The 12,500-nt window shown below is 53.8% G+C and overlaps 1 non-coding gene and 2 pseudogenes across 1 annotated transcript; all 3 read left to right on the top strand.

Moving 5' to 3' along the window:
• The first annotated feature begins 2,154 nt into the window (after window positions 1-2,154).
• LOC135372899 (U2 spliceosomal RNA) lies at window positions 2,155-2,362 on the top strand (annotated as a pseudogene).
• Window positions 2,363-3,318: 956 nt separating this feature from the next.
• LOC135372949 (U2 spliceosomal RNA) lies at window positions 3,319-3,498 on the top strand (annotated as a pseudogene).
• A 3,819-nt stretch (window positions 3,499-7,317) lies between these two features.
• On the top strand, window positions 7,318-7,505 carry LOC135372916 (U2 spliceosomal RNA). Its single transcript, XR_010416171.1, has one exon. It is a non-coding gene; the product is annotated as a U2 spliceosomal RNA (small nuclear RNA).
• Window positions 7,506-12,500: the final 4,995 nt, after the last annotated feature.

Consider the following 12,500-nt stretch of genomic DNA (forward strand, 5'->3'; position numbering starts at 1 on the left):
CTCAGACATGACCAACTGGCGCCCCATATCCCTAATCCGAACTATCGCCAAGCTTTTCACCGGATGCCTCGCTTCCCGTGTACTACATTGGGCCCTGGAAAATGATGTCATTTCCCCCTGCCAGAAAGGATTCCTTCCATACGATGGAGTCCTGGAACATAATTTCATCCTTCAGGAACGGCTGGATAGGGCAAGGACAGCAAAGGGAGATCTCTACACGGCTTTCCTGGACTTTTCCAACGCCTTCGGGTCTGTCCCACATCACGTACTAACAGAGGCAGCACGTCACGCTGGCGCCGGTGAACGATTCTGTACCATCATCGGCAGCCTGTACAGCAACAACTCGGCCACGATTGCCTGCTCTGATGGAACAACGGAACCTATCCCAGTGCAATCCGGCATACGACAAGGATGCCCCATAAGTGGCATCCTCTTCAACTTGGTGGTAGATGTCATCATCAGACATGTTCAAGGAATCAATCAGGACCACAACATCCTGGCATACGCGGACGACCTGACACCCCTTGCCACGACACCGGAGGACCTCCAAACAAGGATCGACATGATCAACAGTATGGCCTCGACTCTGGGACTCACGCTAAATCCGACCAAGTGCCGCACTCTACACATGACTGGGAGGACACCTGTGGGATTGAGGCCCACACACTTCACGGTGAACGACACGCCAATCCATCCCATTCATGAAGGTGAAGCCTTCAGGTACCTTGGACGCCCCGTGGGCTTCAACCTCCTCCCGGATAAAGCAACGATTTCAGAAGCAATAGAGCTTGGCCAGAAACTCCTGGAATCCATGCTGGCTCCGTGGCAGCGCATAGACGCCCTAAAGACCTTCCTCTACCCGGGCCTAAACTTTGCAATGCGGATGGGATTCATCACAAAAACAGGAATGGAAACGCCTCGATGACTCTCTCCGGCCACTCATTAAGAAAACCCTTCACCTGCCAAAATGCGCAGCAACTGAATACATCTACGCAAGCCCTCAAGCTGGAGCCTGCGGCATTCCACACGCTGCGGAACTTAGCGACGTGTGTCGCATAGACACGGCGTTCAAGCTTCTGACATCGCCGGACGCTGCTGTTTCAGGACTCGCATCTGAGGCCCTGTACACCGCCGCCACGAAACGGGCCCAGGTCAAAGATACCGCGCCAGACCTGGCGGCCTATCTGTCTGGAGATGGCGGCGCCTTTGACGGACCATCTACAGGTATCCGAAGCATCTGGACGGAGGCAAGGAAAGCTTCTCGGCGGCTCTCCGTGACATGGAATTCCGGACCGAGGGACCCGAACTCACAAGAGACGACATAACCATCTCACCAGGACAAAGAAATAAGGTCGTCTCAACGCTTCGCCGCACGCTAACGTCCTGTACGGGACACGCAACTGCCAGTCACTACCCGAACCAGGGGAAGGTGCTCGAGTGTGTCGCACTCGACCGCTCGAGCTCCCATTTCATGAGGACGGGGATGTTCACCCGGTTTGCGGACTGGAGGTTCATCCACCGCGCACGGCTGAACCTACTCCCACTGAACGGAGCACGCCCGTGGGACAATGGAGACAAGCGCTGCAGGAGGTGTGGCTCAGAACAGGAAACCCTACCACACGTGGCCAATCACTGCATGCGCTACTCTGCAGCCTACACCACCCGCCACAACAAGATTGTCCGACGAGTGAAAGCCGCAGCACAGGCACGCTATACCGTGATCTCCGAAAACCAAGTGGTTGGCGATACTGGACTACGCCCAGATCTTGTTATTGCAAGGGGAGAAGAAGCAATTATCTACGATGCCACCATAGTATTTGACAACCGACGGGAGGCCTTCAACAATGCCAGACAGGAAAAAGAACGAAAGTACCAGAGCGTACGCGACCACCTCCGACAAAGGTTCCAGCGAGTCAGAGTAGAAGCCGTCATCATTGGAAGCCTTGGCAGCTGGGATCCGAAAAATGACAAGGCCCTCGCACCCATCTGCTCCAAGACATATCTCCGCTTGATGAAGAAGCTGTGCGTCAGTGAAGTCATCGCGGCCACCAGGGACATCTATTTCACGCATGTAACAGGGCTCCCCACCAGAGCAAAGCAGCTTGTAAATAGCCCACACCTTTCAAACCCTTTTTTTTTTCCACAAGAGCTCCTATTATTCTTGATGTATATTACAAAAATAATGTAAAAGTGCATGCAATAAACGAATTCTGTTCTTATCAGCTTAATATCTGATACGAGCCCTATTTGGACTCACGATATTAATCTTATTTTTCGCCCGAGACAGTGTGTCTGAAGCTCGCCTCGGCACTGTCAAGGGTTGCCCTGGTATTGCACTACCTCCAGGTGTGGCCCACCCGTCTCAAAACAAAAAACAGAAATTCCGAAACAGCATCAATAAGCATCAGCCATGATGACCAGAGACAGGCAAAAGAGGGAAGCGTAGAAACAACACCAAGCAAAGCAGGGAACCTACAGCAGACACAGAACACACTGGAGACAACCACTGGGAAATGTCCTGTCTGGCCACTAGGGTACACATTCATTCATTCATTCATTCATTCAATCATCAATCAATCAATCAATCAATCAATCTATCTATCTATCTATCTATCTATCTATCTATCTATCTATCTATCTATCTATCTATCTATCTATCTATCTATCTATCTATCTTTCTTTCTTCTTTCTTTCTTTCTTTCTTTCTTTCTTTCTTTCTTTCTTTCTTTCTTTCTTTATTTCTTTCTTTCTTTCTTTTTTTCTTTCTTTCTTTCTTTCTTTCTTTCTTTCTTTCTTTCTTTCTTTCTTTCTTTCTTTCTTTCTTCTTCTTTCTTTCTTTCTTTCTTTCTTTCTTTCTTTCTTCCTTCCTTCCTTCCTTCCTTCCTTCCTTCCTTCTTCTTTCTTTCTTTCTTTCTCTCTTCTTTCTTTCTTTCTTTCTTTCTTCTCTCTCTCTTGCAATTTCCAATCAATCATTTTTATCTCACGGGCCGTGATGCATTAGCACTAACACCCTAGTGTTCCGTACCCATATACCACGATGCCCAAACCGGCGACGTGCCACGCGCGGACGTAGAAGGCGAGACTGCGACAGAAGCGAAACGGGGGGAGACGTGCAGTGTATATCTCTTCTCGGTCTTTTGGCGGATACAAGGGAGAAAGAAACACGAGTTCCGTCCGCTAACATGCGCATTTCATGCAGTCCGACTATCATTCTAGTGCTTCTTACACGCACCACATCATGTTGAATTTGGCGACGTGACACCCGAGGAGGCAGGTGCCGCGACCGTGACCAGAGCGTAAGATGGACGTGTAATATTTATCGCTTCTCGGCCTTTTGGCTAAGATCAAAGTGTAAATAATGCAATTATGTAAATAATGCTCGTACTATTTAATAAATTCATTTCTGTTCTTATCAGCTTAATATCTGATATCCGATATCTAATATCTGATTCCCGCCGTGGACCCCTGCACCCTCTGCCCGCCCAGGAGGGCACCTACGAAGGCAGGACCCGCCTGCCTGCCTGCTGGCCCGCATCGGATGCCCGGGAAGCCGTGGATCCCGGGCAGCCACGAGATGGCTCACGGACGCCCATCGGCTCCGCTCCCTACGCCCAGGACCCCAACAGCCACGTCGAACGACGGCCCTGCGAGCCCTCTACTGCCGCAGCCCCCCACAGGCCCTTTACACTGTGGGAAGGAGCGGTCTTTATGTCCTCCATGAGGACGCCGTTCTGTGGGACCCCATCGCTCGAAGACGTGACAGCCACGCAGGAGAGCCCAACGGGCGAGCTTTTGCTGTGCCACGGGCCGCGGCAGCCAGAAAGGAGCGACGCAGCGCTCACTGTTTTCTTCCCTCTTCCGGACCATTTTGTGTGTCCCGAGGAAGGCTGCACCCTGGCATTCCGGTCTGCAGTATGGACAAGCCAGAGGCAATCCCTGACACGTCACCTTGAACAGGCCCACGGCCACCGGCATCAGGGAGGTCCTCTACCACTGCAGCATATGTAACCAGCCGTTGAAAAGTCGGCCTACTTCCCACAAATGTAGGCCAGGGCAGAACCATGAGCAGGGAGGAAACCACACCTCATTTCCCCACGCCTGCGAAGTGTGCCAGGAGTCGTTCCCTAGCCGGAAGGGCTTACACAACCTCACGGTATGGCATCGCCGGGAAGCAGCCAGAGCCGCAAGAATTGCCCGCAGTCGTGCGAGCGACCCGCTCCCAGTGCCCGGAGATGAGACCATGCCTGAGGAAGAACACAATGGGGGACCAGCACATCGCCACACCCACTCCCTCTGCTCCGCCGTCCGAGAGCAAGACAACGGTGACCTCCACGCCTCCGCAACCACTGCTCCCGCTTCACCACTGACGGCGCACAACAGCAACACTACCAGGAGCCAGCCATGAGATTTCTGTCACCAATCGGAGCCCACCGTCACGCTCCGGCCACACCAGAGCTCTCCTTGGACTCACCCCTCATCTCAATGGAGGAAGACGCGCCCGGTGCACGCCGGACGACAACAACACGGGGCCGGAAAATGAGCAACAGCCGCCTTCCCTCAACGAGGACTTTCCTCTGTCAATCTTCGTCCCTAAGTGCAGCAGATACTGGACTTGGAACCAACAAATGAATACTGGTCCAGCTTCGAACAGATCCTGGAAGAGGCAAACAAGAGCAACTGCAGATGCTGTGCGCCTACCGCCCCTAGAGAAGGCACCCACACGCCCAAGGAGATAAATCCGGACGACCCAAGGCAAATCCAGAAGCTGTACCGCCGCAACAGGAGACAAGCTGTGCGGGCTTATATGTGATGGACAGTCAAAGAAAGTGCGGCATACCGAGCGGCGATGTTAGAGGAATTCTTCTCCTCGACATGGCAACACGAAGAGTGCGATACCGGCCTGCTTCGCGAAAGACCAAGGGCCTCAACTGAAGTCGATCTCGGATACTTCAGCCCACAGGAGGTGCGGCGAAAAGCAGCCAAATCCGAAAACACAGCCCCTGGCGATGACCGCATAACGTACAGGCACTGGCTTGATGTGGATCCAGATGGGACCTTTATGGCCTCTGTCTTCAACGTGTGCCTGAAGTACAAGCGTGTGGCCGGGACACCTGGAGGACATCAACCACCGTCCTGATCTACAAGAAAGGAAACCCGGACGACATCGCCAACTGGAGGCCCATCACACATTGCGAGGACACTTGAACAAATTATACACAGGTTGCCTGGCTGCAAGACTCCAGTCATGGATCCAGCAGCAAGAAGTCTTGAGCCCCTCCCAAAAAGGATTCATGCCGCATGATGGGCGTGTTTGAACACAATTTTATCTGGCACCACCGCATCGACGAGGGCAAGGACCAACAACAAGGACCTCTGCGCGGCGTTCCTTGATTTCTCCAACGCTTTTGGGTCCATCACCCACAATGCCATAATTGAAGCCGTCGGACGCAGCAGTGCCGGACCGCACTTCACAGCCATCGTGAAGGACCTATACACGGACAACACCACCCGTATCCTCACCAACGGAGAGGCCACGTGTAACATCCCGGTACGAAGAGGAATCCGGCAGGGCTGCCCCCTAAGCGGTCTGCTATTCAATCTAGCAATAGACCCCATCCTTCGAGGCATCCAGGGCATCGGCACCAAGCACGCAGTCCTCGCCTACGCGGATGATATCACACCGCTTGCCGAAGCCCCGGAGCTCCTCCAAACCAGGATTGATAGATCGCAGCCATGGCGTCCACTCTTCGGCTGAAGCTAAACCCTGCGAAATGCAAATCACTGCATATATCTGGGCGACGGCCTGTTGGAATTCGGGAAACCGAGTTCCACATTCAGGAGACCACGATGCCCATCCTGAAGGAGTTCGAGAGCTTCTCCTACCTCGGAAGACCGGTAGGCTTCAACATCCTCCCGGACACCACAACAATCGAGACCGCCATCAACACGGGAAAGAAGCTCTTGACCTCCATGCTGGCCCCCTGGCAGCGCCTGGATGCCCTAAAAACCTTCGTCTATCCAGCGCTGAACTTCACCATGCGATGCGGCAACCTGGGGAAGACAGAATGGACAAGGCTGGACAACGAGCTGCGACCGCTCTTTAAGAGGACCCTTTACATCCCGAGCAACGCGGCAAATGAGTACTTGTATGGAAAGAGTGGAAAAGGTGCTGCGGAATCCCGCTGGCCGCAGAAACCAGTGACATTGCAAGAATTGACTGCGCCTTCAAGCTCCTGACATCACCTGATCCTGGCATCGCCAAGGCAGCCCAGACGACCTCCTCAACACGGTCTCGAAGCGCCTGCGGACCATGTGCACGCCAAGCGATGCCGAATCTTCCTCGCTGGGGACACAGAGGGGCCTTTCAGATCCTCCTCAAACGAACTCCGCAATGTATGGACGGAAGCAAGAAAGGCCTCTCGCCGTTGGATGTCAAGTGGACCCTGGAAGGTGGCATCGCCATCACCCGCAAAGACAAGACGATGACGGCGCGCTGGAGAAGGCACATCATGCGCACTATGCGCGACCAGCTGGACGTAGAGCGCAACCAGCAACTCCACAGCCTGCCCAGCCAAGGAAAGGCAGTCGAATGCGCCGGCCTGGACGCCGCCAGCACCCACTTCCTCAGGACAGGCTTCTGCACCCGGTTCGCGGACTGGAGGTTCATTCATCGAGCCAGGTTAAACCTCCTTCCACTTAACGGTGCACGAGCCTGGAGCCACAGTGACAAGCGCTGCCGCAAGTGCGGGTACCAGGCTGAGACCCTCCCTCACGTCGTGTGGCCACTGCATGACCAAAGCCGGGCCCTAACGGCGAGACACAACTCCGTTGTCGAGCGAGTGAGTCAGCCTCGGGGTCAAAGTTCACCGTTGTTTCCGAGAACCGCCCCGTTGGTGACACCCCAGCTGCGCCCAGACCTCCTGCTCGCCCGTGGAGAAGAGGCCGTGATCGTGGACATCACCTGCCCGTTCGACAATCGCCCCCCCCTGCAAGAAGCTCGTGCCGCAAAAATCACGAAATACCAGCCCGTGAAGGAGTTCCTACAACGAAGGTATCAGCGCGTCACCATCGAGCCAGTAGTCGTCGGAGCCTTAGGGTCCTGGGACCCCGAAAACGACCGGTTCCTTCGACGCGTTGCTCGCGAAGGTACCTTAAGAAGATGAAGAAACTCTGCGTGAGCTCTGTCATCGCTGCCACCAGGGACATATACGCAGCACATGTTGCCAGGACGTGACCTCCAAACAAGCCACCAAAGGAACCATGCAAAAAGTTGATAGAGTGGTATTTTGCTCAATGAAACTTTTAACAACCCATCCTACATGTATAAAGCAACTAACATCATGAATAAACTTCTGTTTCTTATCAGCTTAATATCTGATACGAGCCCTATTTGGACTCACGATATTAATCTTATTTTTGGCCCGAGACAGTGTGTCTGAAGCTCGCCTCGGCACTGTCAAGGGTTGCCCTGGTATTGCACGACCTCCAGGTGTGGCCCACCCGTCTCAAAACAAAAAACAGAAATTCCGAAACAGCATCAATAAGCATCAGCCATGATGACCAGAGACAGGCAAAAGAGGGAAGCGTAGAAACAACACCAAGCAAAGCAGGGAACCTACAGCAGACACAGAACACACTGGAGACAACCACTGGGAAATGTCCTGTCTGGCCACTAGGGTACACATTCATTCATTCATTCATTCATTCATTCATCATCATTCATCATCATTCAATCTATCTATCTATCTATCTATCTATCTATCTATCTATCTATCTATCTATCTATCTATCTATCTATCTATCTATCTATCTATCTATCATCTATCTATCTATCTATCTATCTATCTATCTATCTATCTATCTATCTATCTATCTATCTATCTATCTTTCTTCTTCTTCTTCTTCTTCTCTTCTTTCTTTCTTTCTTTCTTTCTTTCTTTCTTCTTTCTTTCTTTCTTCTTTCTTTCTTTCTTTCTTCTTTCTTTCTTTCTTTCTTCTTTCCTTCCTTCCTTCCTTCCTTCCTTCCTTCCTTCTTCCTTTCTTTCTTTCTTTCTCTCTCTTTCTTTCTTTCTTCTTTCTCTCTCTCTTGCAATTTCCAATCAATCATTTTTATCTCACGGGCCGTGATGCATTAGCACTAACACCCTAGTGTTCCGTACCCATATACCACGATGCCCAAACCGGCGACGTGCCACGCGCGGACGTAGAAGGCGAGACTGCGACAGAAGCGAAACGGGGGAGACGTGCAGTGTATATCTCTTCTCGGTCTTTTGGCGGATACAAGGGAGAAAGAAACACGAGTTCCGTCCGCTAACATGCGCATTTCATGCAGTCCGACTATCATTCTAGTGCTTCTTACACGCACCACATCATGTTGAATTTGGCGACGTGACACCCGAGGAGGCAGGTGCCGCGACCGTGACCAGAGCGTAAGATGGACGTGTAATATTTATCGCTTCTCGGCCTTTTGGCTAAGATCAAAGTGTAGTGCTTTCGATCACCAAAAGGCCTGAGAGTGGTGGCGACGAGTACACCTTGTCGTGTACCGCCCTTTTCAGGGCGATTAGCGCGCCAGCCAAGGACAAGGCCTCTGTTGGGGTTTGGTTTATAGCCCCTTGCCCGAAGCAGCCACTCTCCTCACCTCGCAGGTGGCACTAAGTAGGCGGCTTGCTGCCTACCGCCCTTTTCAGGGCGTTGAGTGTCCGCAAAGGGAGGGCCCTGTATGGGGTTTGGACCAGTGCCCCTTCCCAATGCAGCCTGCCACGCGATGTCCAGCTGTCCCGACAGCATGGCCTCAACAACGGATCCGTGATTCGCCGGGAAGCTCGTCGGACCACAGTCCAGCCACCCTGCCGCTTCCGGAGTACTCCATGGCGCGCGACGGACCCTGCAGGAGTCTACAACCGGATCCTGCGAAGGATCCCCCTGCGCAGCCTGCTAGCAGGATGCCCGCCCCAGACGCCGCCGCCACTGCTGCCCACGATGCGCCCTGCACCAATGACAGTCGTAAGGCGCGGCAAGCCCCTGCCCTTGGCGGACCTCGGAGGGGTGCTTCTACCGGCGCTACGAAACAGACCTACACGCCACTGCGAAAGGTGAACCCTGCAGCATATACACCTGGAGCCCCGTAGCCCTCTACACTACGGGGAAGGCTCGGTTTTTATGTCCTCTACGAGGACGCCGAGCCTTGGGTCAGCCTCGAGTGACAATGCATCAAACGAGTTGCAAACCAGCAACACTGAGCCAAAGCAGCCGACCAGAAACGACGACTGCCTCACCGTCTACTTCCCGCTGCCGGACTTCTTCACGTGCTCTGAGAAGGCTGCCCCCATGCATTCAGGGCATCTGTTTGGACAAGCCAAAGACAATCCTCACCCGGCACTTGGAACAGGTCCACGAGCACCGCATTAAGAAGATAATATATTACTGCTCGGACTGTGACATGGACGTAGGCAACCGCCCCAAAAACCACAGATGTGAGGCCAGGTCTCAACAACGACAAGCCAGATCGCAATGCGTTCCGACATACGTGCAGCGTCTGCCAAGAATCATTCCCAAGCCGCAAGGGACTCTCCAACCATATGATATGGCACCGACGCGAAGAAGCAAGGGCGACAAGAACGGCACAAATCCGCAATACGACGGTACCAGAATGTTTAGCATCTATGCACCAGCGACGGTCTGCAACTCGCCGCGCCAGGACTCGCGCAGGAAGAAGGAAACAGCGACGCCAACGCAAGCCACATGACACTACCAACTACGACGCCTATCCCGCTGCCCGGACTCGGTGAATATCACAGGACATGAAGAAAGCACGGAGTGCGCCATTAGCGACGGGCACAACACAACACCGCGGACTCCTGACTTCCATTCTGCAATCCCCTCGGTACAGGGCGACACCACCGACGAGCAGGAACCAGCAGGTGCAGTGGGGGACGCAGTCAACACAAGTCATGCCCCAGACGACGATCAGTGAGCACGTTGATCATCATGTCCAGCCATAGTGAGGCGGAGGGACCTATCTACGACAGCGGTGAAGGCAACGATTTACCACGGCCCGTCTGTACGTCACCGCCCCACGGCAACAATAACGACGTGGAGCCTCAAGAGACTAACCGCAACGACGGCGCAACCGAAACAGACGGGAACTGCGGCAACGACGTCAACATGGAGGACACGGTAATGCAGAAAGAATTGCTGCCCATGCTCAGCCTTGCCCCGCACAAGCCAGCAATGAAAACTATTCTACGTGAAGCGGAGTCTGAAGAAAACTGGAGAACGTTCGAGGCACGTCTCGAAGCTGCAACCGCGGACATAAGGAGCGCCATGCACATCCCGGACCCGAGTGATGAAGGACGACAACGGAAAGCCGTGAACCGGAAAATCCCCGTCAGATCCAGCGTCTCTACCGCAGAAACCGACGACAGGCCGTCCGCCTCATCACCGAAGGCAAGCCCACCAGATGCAGCATCCAGCGCACGGACATCGAATCCTACTTCCGGAGACCTGGGCAGAAAAGCGTCATCAACACACATACTGAGGCAGCGTGACCGTCCCGAAGAACAAATGAACTTAGGTCGCTTCACGGCGGCTGAAGTGAAGATGAAGGCACGCAAGTGTGAGAGCACCGCCCCCGGCGACGACCTACTCACCTACAAGCACTGGATGTCCGCCGATCCTGAATGTGACTTCCTGGCTACGGTCTTCAACATCTGCCTTAAGTATCGACGCATACCGGACATATGGCGCTCGTCGAGGACCATCCTGATCCCGAAAAAAGGGGACCCCAACGATATCCACAACTGGAGGCCAATATCCCTATCAAGAACAATCAACAAGCTCTATACTGGATGCTTGGCTGTGCGGCTGCAGTCATGGCTCCTCGAGAACGACGTTCTGAGCAAGTGCCAGAAGGGTTTCTCCCCCACGATGGCGTTTTCGAGCACAACTTCGTGCTCCAGGAACACATAGACGCCGCCAGAGCTGGAAGAAAGGACTTCTGTGCTGCGTTCCTCGACCTTTCTAACGCCTTCGGGTCTGTGCCTCACATTGCGATAGTGGACGCTGTCAGCGGAAGCGGAGCCGGCGATGTGATCACCGAGATTGTACGGGACCTCTACAGGGACAACGTCACCAGGGTGGTAACCTGCCAGGGTCCCACTGACGCCATCGAAATACGTGCCGGGATCCGCCAGGGTTGCCCATTGAGTGGACTACTTTTTAACCTGGTCATTGACCCAATAGTGCGTGATATCCAAGACACAAACAGGATCACGTCCAGCGGCCATAACATACTCGCTTACGCTGACGACCTCACGCCAATGGCAAACAGCGAAGTCAGGCTGCAGGCCCGCATCGACCAAGCCGCCAGTCTGTTGAGACAAATCGGCCTGAAATTAAATGCAGCCAAATGCAGGTCGCTCTTCATTTCCGGACGGCAGCCTGTCGGGTTACGTGACGTCATATTCAAGGTGGACGGGACTCCCATAGGATGTCTACGAGACTTCGAATCGTTTCATACCTTGGAAGACCCGTCGGCTACAACATCTTCCGAGACAACGGTGAAGTGGACGAAGCCATCGAACTGGGGAAGAAGCTCCTGAATTCCTGTCTTGCACCATGGCAAGGATCGACGCCATCAAGACCTTCCTGTATCCATCACTGAATTTCGCCATGAGGTGCGGCGTGCTCGGAAAGACCGACTGGTCACGGCTCGACAACGCCTTGCGGCCACTGATCAAGCGGTCATTGTACCTTCCCAAGTCTGCGTCACTGACTACCTCTACAGCAGCAGCAAGGCGGGAGCATGCGGCATTCCACTAACCACAGAGATCAGTGACATATGCCGCCTGGATAGTGCCTTCAAGCTTCTAACGTCGCGTGATCAAGAAGTGTCAGCCATCGCCATGTCAAGCCTGACAAGAACCGTGGACAAGCGCCTCGGCCGCGAATGTGGCATCGAAGAACTTTGCCAGTATCTGAGCGGCGAAAACGAGGGAGACTTCAGGCTGCGAAGCAATCAGCTCCGCAACGTATGGACTGAGGCAAGAAAGGCATCATCCAGGCTAGGCGTCTCGTGGGACCTGGAGGAGGCAACATTAGCATCACGCGTGAAAACCAAACAATCACCGCATCGCAACGCACGAAGCTAATGGCCATCATCCGCTCTCAGCTAAGCCTCGCCAGAGACCAGAGCCTGCGGGAGCTTCCAAGCCAAGGAAAAGTGATGGACTGCGTCTACAGGGACAAAGCCAGTTCCCATTTCATCCGCACCGGGACATTCACCAGCTTCGCACAGTGGCGCTTCATCCATCGAGCCCGCCTCAACCTCCTCCCTGTAAACGGCGCGCGCCCCTGGGCTCCCAACGACGACAAGCAATGCAGAAGGTGCGGCCACTCGAATGAGACCCTTCCACACGTGCTGGACCACTGCATGCCCTCTTCCGCAAGCTACCAGGCCCGCCATAACGAGATAGTGGAGAGCGTGAAGGCAGCGGCTC

The sequence above is a fragment of the Ornithodoros turicata genome, unplaced genomic scaffold (genome assembly GCF_037126465.1).
Source record: "Ornithodoros turicata isolate Travis unplaced genomic scaffold, ASM3712646v1 Chromosome17, whole genome shotgun sequence".
NCBI classification, from domain to species: domain Eukaryota; kingdom Metazoa; phylum Arthropoda; class Arachnida; order Ixodida; family Argasidae; genus Ornithodoros; species Ornithodoros turicata.